At 39.8% G+C, this 14,033-nt stretch overlaps 1 protein-coding gene and 1 long non-coding RNA gene across 2 annotated transcripts in view; one reads left to right on the top strand and one right to left on the bottom strand.

The window, feature by feature from the left end:
• LOC107563972 (NACHT, LRR and PYD domains-containing protein 3-like) overlaps positions 1-14,033 on the top strand; it is a 77,442-nt gene that overhangs the window by 37,832 nt on the left and 25,577 nt on the right. The window lies entirely within an intron of this gene.
• Positions 2,956-3,510, bottom strand: LOC107563967 (uncharacterized). The gene is made up of 3 exons (XR_001606166.1): positions 3,324-3,510; positions 3,094-3,225; positions 2,956-2,991 (listed from the first exon to the last, which is right to left on the bottom strand). It is a non-coding gene; the product is annotated as an uncharacterized lncRNA (long non-coding RNA).

Below are 14,033 nucleotides of genomic sequence, written 5' to 3' on the forward strand. Positions count from 1 at the left end.
ATCTGATACACTTCATTCCCACCACGAGGTGACACTTCTGTTCAAGATGCTCTTGTGGAAATTGAGTTAGAGGAAAAGTTGATACAGTTACAAACTCAAATTTCTGGCCAATGTAAGTACAATGTTTTAACAGTGTCAGTTCACAATATTATTAGTTACCCTTATGAAAATTAACCATGGTGTTACTACAAATAAAACCATGGTAACCATAAATTAACCATGGTTTTGCTGCACTAAACATAGTTTAACCATGATATTTGTAGTAAAACTTTTATACAAATGGTAATGAATATGCCAAATAATAAAAAAAACTTGGTTACTACACTTTTACTATACTAAAACAATGGTTAATTTTTGTAAGGGTAACTTCAAGAACAACGGTACAGCATTCAAGTGTGCTAAGATTGTCAATGTTTATTGAATGGAAAACTCATTGCTAATACTTAAATCACTCATATCACTAGCAATTAAATGCCAATTACAGTTGCACATATGACCCATGTTAGTTTTTAGAATATGTTGTGCATTTAGGGATCAACATTACTCTATTGTTAGTAATATAAGATATAACGTCCTTATATATTATTACTATATTATCCTTATATTTGGACCCAATACAGTAATGCAAGTTTATACTATACATGACATTTTTGGAGTCAGGATTATTTAAGTGAGTAATTATGTTTTGCTTATGCCAGATGCCCAAGAAACCAGCAGTCGACAGGGATTTTATTTTCACAGTCCTGTGTTCATCAAAAGAGGCCATAGTCAAAAATGGCAACATAGCTACTCCTAATCAGAACATCTGGACAGAGCTTAGTAAGCAGCTAGAGAACAAGATCACCGCAAAGGCTCTATACACTTTTGTTAAATTAAACCGACACAACATCTGGACTGCTTTAGGGTTTACTCATGAAAGTGATAATGAAACAAGTGGCAGTAGTGATGACACTGATTTTGAGCCAGGGTCCCTTTACAATTTTGAAGCCTGGCATCTGGACGCATGTGATAAATCATCACATTTGGTAAGAAGTGAAAAGCCTCTGCACATCTGCCTTTAAAAGAGCCAAGGTCTATCCATCAGCCACAGAGAAATATATAGAAATCAGAGGCAAGTGTAAGAAGTGTCATGGCCACATTCACATAAAATGTGACAGAGAGCCTGAAATGAACAGCCCAATGGTGCTAAAGTGTTTAATTAAGAACACAGATGACTCCCTGCACACTGGCTATTCCAAGTGTCCGATGTATGGTAACTTGCGTGTGCAGATATTCAAAGAACTGTGTGAGGGTAGAATGGAACCCATGTATGGAGGGCATCGGAGGCAACAAAGCTGATGGATTTTGGAGATCCAGAATCTGCCTAATTTGGCCACCCTGCGCAAAGCAAAGCAAGAGAGAAATGCCTTAGCATTAAAGACACTGGATTGGACAAGTCTGGCCATGTCTTCTTATATCAGGGCGTTCTGGCAGGTAATGAGAGCTCAAGTGTCCCAGTCGTGCAAATGCTGTCAGAGAGACATGATGTTAATGCAATAACACATTGGCTGACAGAATGGATACGTGCAGGTGCACCAACTCCAAAAGAGGTTGTAAGTGACTTTTCACTGGCTTTGCTCAAAGCTTTGGTCAAAGCTTTTACTCCTCATCCTGATCTGAAGACCTACATTAATGTGTGTTGTGGCGTCTTACTTGGTAATCAGTCTGCAAAAGTGCCACCTTGTTTTGTTCGGGTTGATGTTGCACACTGCATCAAGATGATCTGCCAGTGGGACTGCTTGAAGAAAAAAGCAAATCACATTAAAGATTTCTTTGTGAGGTCAATGGCACAGCTTCTAAAGTCACAATCCATGGACGATGCTAGAGAGCTACTACGCAGCATTACTGTTGTGGCTCTCAGTGAAACAGAGGGCAATGACAGTTCTGGAGTCCCCCTCATATCAGAAAGGTGCAAGAAATATCTGAAAGCCCGAATTGCAGAAGAGTGTATCATCATTCCAGATGTAGAGGGTGAGGACCTGGAAAAAGCAGATCAAACGCAGTGGGTGGGTGACCAAACGCAGACAGACCTATGGCAGTGGGTGACAGAAATATGTGAGGAAAGCAAGTACCTTGCTGTGGCTAATGGAGATCATGATATGCACTTCCTCCCTGAGATTATTCCCAATATAATCTGGCTGGCAAGCTACTTACCACTCTGGACAGGGGTAATGATCCCTCACTTCCGAAGCACCAATATCATCGCAAGTTCAGCCAATGTTGAAGCAGAGTTCAAAAACATTAAATGTGACCTTTTCAAGCATGAAAACTTGCCGATTCGAGTGGATCGTTTCATTGCTCGACATCTGTCCTTCATTGAAGGCAACATGCGCATTTGTTCTGCAAAACAAAAAAGTAAAGAAAAAGGTGAAGAAGATGCAGCTGTTGCAACAGTGATCATCAAAGAAGTCAATCCTCTACCAACCATAACTTGCAGTGTAGGTGTAAAACCAGAAATGGATGCTTCCTGTTCTGGGAAGTCTGACATTGTCACAAACATCCATCCAACAGATGAAGACCCTGTTGAAAACTGGAGAGACCTAGCTCTTCCACCCAAAAAGAGAAAGAGGAATTCATACCTCTCTCCTTGTCCTGAATGGCTCCATGCAGATCCATCTGAGAGGGGAAAAAGACTGAAAGTGGAACTGTTGAAAAATGGAAATAATCAACAGCCTGTTAAACTCAGGAAATCAAGAATCTCTGTGCTGAACACATGTGCATTTGATGCTTTTTGTCAATGCTTATGTTGTGCTTTCTGTGATAGTGTCACCTTTGCAAATTTTGTTTGTGGTGAGGACTTCAACAACCTCCTCCATCTAGTGAAAACCATCACCACAAAGGGTCTGAATGCACAGGCCTACATACAGTGGGCAGAGCTGCTGAGTGGAATATTCAAACCTGTCCAACTGAAGTCTTGTGCTCTCCAAATCGACGCACAGTGCCACATCTCCACTCTCATTGCCAAATCAGTGACAAAACATGCATGCGTTTACTTAACAAAACAGTGCTCCTCACAGTATTGCAGTCACAGCACACAAGTCACAAGGGAAATACCATTTGTTTGTACTTCTGTTGCTGTATTGCAGGCTTCTGGCATCGCTTATCTTCAGACCGCAGTGGAAGAAGGCCTTAACCTTCCGGAGTCCCCCTGTCTCAGGCCAATCCAAAGTCCATCACAGTGTCCCTCTGCATTCAAGACAGACTCTACATCAGGAAAAGTGCTCTGTGCAGGGAAAGTTTCTCACAGTTACAGTCTGGGAGAACGTCTGTGGATTGACACTGACCTGGGAAGCAACTCCATAGAATTTCCTTTGAGTGAATTTCCCTCCAATCTGATGCTCCAAGGAGAGAGATTTACTTTAAGGGCAGTCATTGCTTTCAAAGGAGGCTTAATCCAGGATGCTCTTGGACATTATGTGGCCTACTGCAGGAGGTCTCCATGTGTCTGGGAGATGTATGACGACCTGAGAAGTGGAGTGTCAGAAAAAAACAAAATATGCCCACATGCAGTGCTATACACAAGAGATTGATTGCACTGTTTACATGTAATCTCACAAGTATTTTTGTTGTAAGCCACACACCCATGTTTTCCTACTCCTGTTTGGAGAAGTTGTTTCTGCTCTTCTGGAAGTCAGACTTGATGGAGTTTGCACTTAAATCTATTATTCTGTGTGGCACTTTTGGTTTGAAGGCAGACAGTGTGGCATGGCTTGTCAGTATTAAGCATTTTTAAGTTTAAGTTTTTAAAGGTCCGTTAGACTATTTTGGGTGAGTTTGGAGCGTGTAGGGGGGCTGGTGACCTCATCACCTAAAATATAATGTTTCATATTTTAAAAACTGAAGCTGCACAAACGGAAATTGTTACGACACAAACCAGCACAAATGAAGCACTAACGATTGAGACTATTTTGGGTGAATTTGGAGCGTGTTGGGGGGCTAGTGACGTCATTGCCATTAATGTAATGTCTAATATTTTAAAAACCAAAGCAGCACAAACTAAACTTTTACCTGCACAAACCAGCACAAACGAAGCACAAACAAACAAGACTATTTGGGGTGAATTTGGAGCATGTGGGGGGGCTGAGTGACCTCAGAAAAACAACATTAAATATTATTTTAATATCTTAAAAAAAAAATTTGTTTTCATTTCATTCTTTTTTTATGGCAAAAACCAGCACAAACGGATCACAAACAAACACAGGTATTTGGGGTAAATTTGGAGCGTGTGGGGGGCTGGTGACGTCATCAACCCTAAAATTCAATGTCTAATATTTAAAAAACTGAAGCAGCACAATCGAAAATTGTTACGGCACAAACCAGCACAAACGAAGCACTAATGATTGAGACTATTTTGGGTGAGTTTGGAGCGTGTAGACGTCATCGCCTAAAATATAATGTTTAATATTTTAAAAAACAAAGTAGCACAAACAAAATTTTTACGAGCACAAACGAAGCACAAATGAACGAGACTATTTCGGGTGAATTTGGAGAATGTGGGGGCTGAGTGACCTGAGAATGACCATTAAATAAATATTTTATATCTAACAAACCAAAGCAGCACAAACTAAAATGTTTACAGCACAAACCAGCACAAACGGAGCACAAACGATTGAGACTATTTTTGCGATGTTTTGCGTTGGGTGGGGGGCCAACTTCACAGAGGTTTTAAAGTTCTCTTTTTGTTTGATATTCAGTTCTCAGTTTTTGCTTTGCAAAGAAGTTAGTTAATTTGTACAAGGAACAAAATATAATTCACTTTAGGGATTTATATTGTTTAGGTAATTTCTAGGACAACTGATCAGCTGAATGTTACATTTTCACACGTGTTCTAGACTCTCTAACTGCAGTATCACTGAAGAAGGTTATAAAGCTCTGGCTTCAGCTCTGAGATCAAACCCTTCACACCTGATAGAGCTGGATCTCACAGGAAATGATCCTGGACAATCAGGAGTGAACCAGCTCAGTGATTTACAACAGTATCAAAACTGTCGACTGAAGACACTGAGGTGAGACATGATGAAATAACACAAAATAAATATATGATGTGCAGGCTTAAATTATTTTAGCTATACAAAAATCTGGACCATTTGTTGCATCAGAAAGATCAGATCAGATGCTGCAGGTTCTGTTGTTCTGATTATGACTGTCACCACAGTTTAGTTGTGTTGTTATTCTGGAATATGGTGTACCTTGATAATTAATATGCACATTATTGTTTTTATGGACACGTCTCATGACTTTGTCAAATTCTTTGAATGTTTCTGAACACACTGTAGTTTAATTTCCATCAAGCTCAGATTAATCTCTATGACTATATCTCTACAGCAGGTCTGTGAGTCTCCAGATGATCACAAACATTGTTTCACAAGCCATTTTTCTCTGTGATGACATTTCTCACTCCTGCTTAAAAGCCAGAAAAATCTTGAGACTTTTAATTTTACTCACTGTATTCAGACGGATAATCATGATCTACTGAGATTTCGCTCTTGTGCTCTGTGGGACGTTGCTTTGCAATCTTATCAGTTGTAATGCAATTGGCCATTGTTCAGCACTGATTTGAATCCTACTTTATCTTCTCTTCTGCAGGTTTTTGGGTCCTGCTGCAGATGAAGCCTGTCAGTATGTGACTGGAATTGTGGGTAAAAACCTGTTACTCCTGAGAGAGCTGAATCTGAGTAAACGTAAACTAGGAGACACACAAGTTAACCAGATTGCTGCTCTATTGCAGGATAAACACTATACACTCAAGACACTGATGTGAGTATTGTTAGTTTATTTAAAATGTAACTTTACTTTTAATAATGTTACTGTAGTTGATAACATTTCCTCATTTGTTTGAGTCAGAGCAGATTTTTTCTTGGCTCATATCTATACTCATATCGGGTATCGGGTTCGATACTGTCATTCTTTGCCGGATCGAGTATCGGTCAGACAGTGCCGATCCAAATCCGATATTGTGTGTACTGTGTTACTGTTAAGCCGCACAAAAGACATAAAAGCATTATAAAGCACAATAAGGTTTTCATGCACTATTTTTCCAAGTCTTCTGACGCCATATGATAGCTTAAAGGATTAGTTCACTTCTGAATTAAAATTTCCTCAATTTCCTCACCCCCATGTCATCCAAGATGTTAATGTTTTTCTTTCTTCAGTCAAAAAGAAATTAAATTTTTTGAAGAAAACATTCCAGGGTTTTTCTCTATATACTGGACTTCAGTGGGGTTCACTGGGTGGAAGGTCCAAATTGCAGCTTCAAAGCTTTCTACACGATCCCAGACGAGGAAGAACGAGGAATCAGGAGCCCTCCCTGGGCTTAACTGGGGGTCAGGAGCCCTCCCTGGGCTTAACGAGGAATCAGGAGCCCTCCCTGGGCTTAGCTGGGGGGTTAGGAGCCCTCCCTGGGCTTAACGAGGACTCAGGGAAGCACTTACGAGGTGCTGGCACTGGCGGGCGCTCATGAGGAGCAGGTACAGCAAGGCGCTTTCGATGAGCTGGCACTGGAGTGAGCTTTGGGGCTGGCAGGCTTGACTGAGGAACCGCCGGCGGGCTTGCCACAGGCGTGACCGGCGGGCTCGCCTCGGGAACGGCCGGCTGGCTCGACTCGGGAACGGCCGGCAGGCTCGACTCGGGAACGGCCGGCAGGTTCGACTCGGGAATGGCCGTCAGATGGGACCCGGCTCAGGATCGGAGGCTCTCCAAACACCGGATGACTGCTTCCTTCCAGCCGGGGTTGGTGGTGTCTGGGAGCTCCGCGAGGCGATGGTATGTCATCCCGATCCAGAACAGCATTACAATTTCCCCCTCGAGGGAGCTGGCGAGGGCGAGCGGCACGAACGCCCTCACGAAGACGATCGAGAAGACACCTGGGAACAATACAAACTAAACGGGGTACACCTGGACTCAAATAATAACCAATTCACACAACGAGGACAGGAACAGGAAAGACCAAATAAGGAAAACAGGAACTCAACGGGAACATACACGTGACACACAGTAACTGAAATTTAAAATTGTTAAAAGGCTCAACTGTTGCACAGATATAATACACTACACATCAATATGTCTTACCTTTGTGCTTTGAACTTTTTAATGTCATTGTAAGGTAATTTTAAAAATCTGTGATCAGTATCTGCCTCAGATGTCCTGGTCGGTGCGAGCTGGCTTTGTCACCGACTTGTAATTGTTTAGTCTACAATATGTTTGAACATTGATCTGTGAGACTAAAGTGATGTATGGCAATAGTGAGTAGACAGTAACAATTTCATTTGTTAACATTAGCTAACATGGACTAATCATGTACAATATTGTAGTAGCCCGGTTGAATTGAAGAAAATCGACTCCTCCACTGATGTCTGTGTATGGCTCTTTGTGTTTATTTTTTTTCCTTTGTATCCACAATACCACAACACCACACCATAAGAGCTAAAACAAATAAATGAAAACATAAATATATACAAAAATATATGAGAATTACAAACTACAACTAATATTTAACATAAACAGCATACAGTTACTCAAATTTAACCAAAACTTGTATAAACAAGCATAAAGGCAAAAATTATTTTTATTTACAAAATAGACATATTACGTAATATGCAAAGATATTTAACTGACCTTGTGCCTCTTTCAACCAGGTACAGTAAAAGTAAAAGACAAAAATACAAGAATAACAAAAATAAAACAACAACTATTAACCTTTGTTCGTTAAATTACTTTAAAATGCCTTGAAACCTTAAGTCCTTAAACCTTAATGCTTTAATTTTACTCCGTTGCACAATGACCACATGGTTTCTTATCTCCATCCATGTGCGATTGAGACGACAGCACGACTTCCGTGCAGGTCCGGCAAGCCGCCCTTTCATACTAAAGGTCTCTATAGGAACAGTAACTTAACGCGGGCAAATTGATTTCTAAATTAAATAGACACATAATCATTATCAACTGAATACAGAAATATAACAAGCAATATTATAATGATATACTAAACCCCAAACAAATAAATAACCGAGGGTCATTTACACTCCCACCAAATCATAAGTGACTATAAATATCAACTTTAGTCACAAATTATTTTATTAAACGGTAATAATTTTAATTTTATTAATTTTGAGTACCTATAGAGTAGTAGTGCATCCTTCATATCTCCAAAAAGAAAAAGCCGAGCTCCTGGAGGCGCGCAATAGGCGGAGCTAAAGTGACGAGCACTTTAGTGCGAATGCCAACAAAACAGACATTTGATGCTATTTCACTTACCATCTGCAGTTCAGAATCATGACCGGGATCTTTTATAGCTGGGACCGCTCCATCTTTCAGTATCAAACGATGTGCAAATCCAGCGTCGAACTGGGCCTTGTTTATAAAACGCTCGTCAACAAACACACTTGTGAAACTCCGTTGCTGCCTCGGAAAAACAAACTGTATCCACTGTTTACATTACGCTGGGTTCTTTAGGAAGCTTAACAAAGTTATCTTTCCCTTGCAACAAAAAACACACTTGTTTGGAGACATTCTTCCCGAGCAAGTCCGTGCACCACTGCCGCCAGATGAAGCGCGTTGAAGGGCGCAATCTCGCTCTCGCTCTGATTGATGCATGCTCGGGCGCGTTTTTCCGGGAGAAATGCCCATATAAGGAGTTCCACCCTCGTTAATGTCATGAAGAGCCACGATCGGAAAAAACTCTCTGAAACCTGTACGTACCCGGAAGTAAGATTTTTGGCACAGAAATACTCCGTCATACGTCCAAATTGTTTTTTGAAACCTTGTCCATGCTTAGCATGAGAATCTAACTCTTTAACAGTGTAAACAACTCTGAATGCATGAAACAGCATTGTACCCCCCTGTGACGAGAGGGGCGGGGCCGAGAGCCGTCGGAATATGTCAAGAAGTTCAAGCTGCCTCAAGCAGCAGAACCAGCTTCTGTACAGTGCGCTCAACTACTGATGGCTTGTTCAGGCGTTTACCATCCTTCTTCAGTTTTCTATCTCCAAAGAGTATTTTTACTCTTCTCACCAGACCATCCCTTTCAACAATAGTCTCAATAACTTCTGACAATCGCCGTTCATTCCTGGGCACATCATCTGCCTTTTCCAAGACTATATCTCCAGCCTGCAAGTTCCTTCTGGGTGTAAGCCATTGCTGTCTGGTAGTAATATTAGACAAGTACTCCCTTCTCCAACGACTCCAGAACTGTTCTGCCAAGTACTGGACACGACACCATCTCTTGCAGGCATACAAGTCTTCCTTGATGAATTTACCTGGAGGTGGTAAAGCTTGTACTGGTTTAAGGGTGAGCAGGTGATTTGGAGTGAAATGTTCAGGACTCTTGGTATCATTCAAATTGTCTACTGTGAGTGGTCAGCTGTTCACAATGGCCATGGCTTCATAGAAGAAGGTCCATAGAGAAGAGTCATCCAATCTTTCAAAGGATAAGGACAGAGTGGAGTGAAGGACGCTTCTCACAGTTCTAATTTGTCTCTCCCACACGCCTCCAGCGTGACTTGCATGAAGTGCATTGAAGACAAAGTCACATTGGTTTTCTGCTAAGAATGTTACCAGTTGGTTAATGTTAATCTCCTTCAGGGCCTTTGCGAACTTGTTTTTGGCTCCAACAAAATTAGTACCCTGATCACACCTTATCTGACACACTGCTCCTCTGATGGCGATGAAACAGCGAAGGATCGTCCCAGCTCATGCCATTTCTGCACGTTTCTTAAAGAATAGCCTTTCCCTTAAGCAAGAATTGTGCAAGGAACCCTAGAGGATCAAGCAATGAGGCCACTGTGGACAGTATACCTCTACGTGTTGCTGGCTGGGTTTTAGGGTTAACAAGAAATCTAAAGTTGTCCCCTTCCAAATCCCAGTAAATGCCCAATGCTCTTTCCAAAGGTTGGTCTGTGAGTGAAAGATCAATGGCTGTAACGTTGACTGCACGCTCAGAGGGTGGTATGCCTTCCAAAAGTACCTTGCTGTTAGATACAAACTTATGCAGTCTTAAACCTCCCATTTCACAAAGCTGACGCGCTTCTTGTGCCAACTGGATGCCTTTCTCCGGGTTTTCAACACTGGCAACTCCATCATCCATGTAGAAATCTCTCATAATGAATTTTGTGCCAAGGGGGTGTGAATGTTCACCTTTTCTTGTGAGATGTTTCAGTCCATAGTTGGCACACCCAGGAGACGACGATGCTCCAAAGAGATGCACTTTCATACAGAATGTTTGTAGCTGAGAGTGGAAATCTCCATTGATCCACCAGAGAAATTTACTTAAGTAATTTCGATCCGTTTCATCAACGTGGAACTGATGGAACATGTGCTCAAGTAAACTGGTTTTTGTTTCACATGGTGACTCAGACATTTGGTGTTATCTGCAGACTTAATGCTTGCTTCTTGATTATAGACTTCCAACCTCGCTCTCGCTGCTTTTATCTCGTTCTCTGCTTGAAGTCTTTCTAGCTCATCCTTCTGAGCATCAAGATCTCGCTTTTGCTTTTCCTCTAAAAGCTGTATCTTTTCTTTCTGTATCCTTTCCTTCTGAAGCTTTTCATATTCTGCTTCCTTTGCTGCTAGCTCAGCTGCTACCTCTGCTTGTTTGACCAGTACCAATGATCTCGCTGAAGACTGACTTAATAGGTACACTAGATGTGGAGCTGGAGCCAGAATTTGAGGCTATTGATCCATTAGACAAAGTGGGCATAATCTCGATTGAGCAGCTCACGAAGACGCTGTCGTACCTTTACACTGTCAGAACCCCATCAATGCCTGAAATCCTCTCAAAGGCAATCTTTAAAATGTCTTTTGTTACAGCTTTACATGCATCGATCCGTCACCTGGTCTCATTGCTTGAAGTCTTGTGAACTAGAAACTTGTCATATAGGTTCATCACATTATCCCTTTCCTTCTCTAAAGTGTCTATAAGCATTGCAAGTTCGCTCTCACATATGTCTGAGTTCAGCTGCTCTCTTGCCTTGCGAGCCTCTGCTTTCCACTGATCATACAGATGTACAAGCCTTTTCTCTGCCCTTTGGGCCTCCTCACCTTGATAGACGAGCATTCTCTCTGTTGGGATCCATTTACGGACAGAGCTCCTCTCCTTCTGTTCCTTCATGAGGGGTTTCCATCTGCTCTATATTCGTCTTCTCTATATCTGTATTCTCTTGTACAGATATATCATCTGATCCTTCCATTTCTCTTACCAGAGTGTCCCTACTTTACATCAATCTTTGGGTGATCAGCATTTACATCAGTGTCTCATATGGATAAGGAAAGCTCTTACTGTAGTAGCCCAGTTGAATTAAAGAAAATCAACTCCTCCACTGATGTCTGTGTATGGCTTTGTGTTTATTTTCTTCCTTTGTATCCACAATACCACAACACCACTCCGTAAGAGCTAAAACAAATAAATGAAAACATAAATATATACAAAAATATATGAGATAATTACAAACTACAACTAATATTTAACACAAACCGCATAAAGTTACTCAAATTAAACCAAAACTTGTATAAACAAGCATAAAGGCAAAAATTATTTTCATTTGCAGGCCAAAATATATTTAAAATATCCCAAATAGACATATTACGTAAAATGCTAAATCTTTAACTGACCTTGTGCCTTTTTCAACCAGGTACAGAAAAAAAACAACAACAACAAATATTAACCCTTTGTCTGTTAAATTACTTTAAAATGCCTTGAAACCTTAAGTCCTTAAACCTTAATGCCTTAATTTAACTCCGTAGCACCATGACCGCATGGTTCCTTATCTCCATCCATGTGCGATTGAGACGACAGAACGACTTCCTTGCAGGTCCGGCAAGCCGCCCTTTTATAATAAAGGTCTCTATAGGAACAGTAACTTGACGCTGGCAAATTATGATTTCTAAATTAAATAGACACATAACCATTATCAACTGAATACAGAAATATAACAAGCAATATTATAATGATATACTAAACCCCATACAAATAAATAACTGAGGGTCATTTACAAATATATTTTGGCATTGTTTATTAATCTATTCATGTTAGTTTATACAATTATTAATTGTTCATGTCAGTTCACAGTGGATTAACTAATGTTAACTGAAAACTTTTGAATTTAAAAATGTATTGTATAAATGTATAAAATGTAGTAAATGTTGAAACTTACATTAAGGTTATTAAATGATGTACTAGTTGTTCATCATTAGTTCATGTTAACTAATGTAGTTAATGTTAACAAATGAAACCGTGTAAAGTGTTAACAAGTCAACAGTGTGCATGAGAACAACAGACATTAACACATTTACCCCAGTGAGCAAAAAGTTGATGTGAAATTAAGGCGTAAACTAATTTGGATAAATAGAGCACATATTTAATGGGTAATTTTGCTGATTTTCAGCATTTGCATACCTATGTAAACTTTGTATAGTTGGCAGTATATTTAAATGAACAATGTGTAGTCTTTCTCCATGTTACCTGCACCCAGATATCACAATTTATTTGTCAGCTAAAGTCTGCAAAAAAGTCTGGATGACAAAAAACAGTTAGTTGATCATCATAGATCTGATTAATTGTTCTTTCTCTTTCTGTCTTCAGTCTGCGTGAATGCAGTATTACAGAGAAACAGTGTTTCATCCTGACTTCAGCTTTGAAATCAAACCCATCACACCTGAGAGAGCTGGACCTCAGTGTGAATGAACTAGGAGACTCTGGATTTGAAAGCCTCAGTGATCTACTGATGAGCCCACAATGCAAGCTGGAGAAACTAACGTTAGTAACATTATATTGTACAGCAGTTTGAGTGTAATTAAAGTTTACTGTTTAAAGACAACTGGACCCAAGTTACATTAGTAGCATTGCATCTTCCAGTCATAATTATCTAACTAGTAAATAATTGCATTTAAAGTATTTGAAACAGTGTACTGATTGTCTACATGTTGTTCTGCAGAAATATCATGAGATTTGCATCTCTTGCTTGAATAAACAAAAGAATAAACAATAAAATATAGGGTTACACTTTATTTTAAGGTTCAGTTCTCACTATTAACTAATCATTAACTAAAACTTTTGCCTCAATAAACTTTAGTGTTTTAAATATAAAATTTTAAATACAGAAATATTAAATGATTTAAATAACTGAAATGATACGTTAAAAATGAAACTAGATCCACCAGCAGGTGGCGGCAAGTCACTGATTTTATCACTGAATCATTCATTCAATTGATTTGTTTGAACAGCTGAATCATTCAGGAATGAAGGAAGTGACTGTCTTTATTAACTGCCAGAAATCCGTCTTAGTGACAGAACACTTTATTCCCTGCGTCTTAGTGACGCAATACTCGTTCCCGTATCTCAGGGAACCTAAGTTAAGTTAGTAACCAAGTAAGCTTATTTTAGTTTTTTTTTTTTTTTTAACTATGTTATTTGGTAACACGTTAGTACAGGGACCAATTCTCACTTTTAACTAGTTGCTTATTGGCATGCCTATTATTAACATATTGACTATTTATTTGTGCTTATAAAGCATATATTCTGCATGATCATATTCTACATCCCTAATCCCACCCAATACCTAAACTTTAACAACAACCTTACTATTAATAAGCAACAAATTAGGAGTTTGAGGCAAATGTTTTAGTTAATGATTAGTTAATAGTGAGAACTGAACCTTAAAATAAAGTGTAACCCTATATTTTATTGTTTATTCTTTTGTTTATTCAAGCAAGAGGTGCAAATCTCATGATATTTCTGCAGAACAATGCTAGACGCTGGTAGAAAACTCCTTTTTCTCCAATACTGAAGCCTTTTCAATAATGCAGTGTAACTACACGGCCATTGGTTCATTCAGTTTAATAAAACAAACCAATGGCTAGACAGCAGTGCTGCACGAGACTATGGCCATGAAGCCCACCAAAGCATGCCAATATGGGCGAGGCATAGGATCCTCAGGTTTACTTTGACTGAAGCAACGGCTAGCAACGCAGTACTCGTTCCCGTATCTCAGGGAGTAAGGTTA

Source organism: Sinocyclocheilus grahami, unplaced genomic scaffold (assembly GCF_001515645.1).
Source record: "Sinocyclocheilus grahami isolate Dianchi unplaced genomic scaffold, SAMN03320097.WGS_v1.1 scaffold900.1, whole genome shotgun sequence".
NCBI lineage: Eukaryota > Metazoa > Chordata > Actinopteri > Cypriniformes > Cyprinidae > Sinocyclocheilus > Sinocyclocheilus grahami.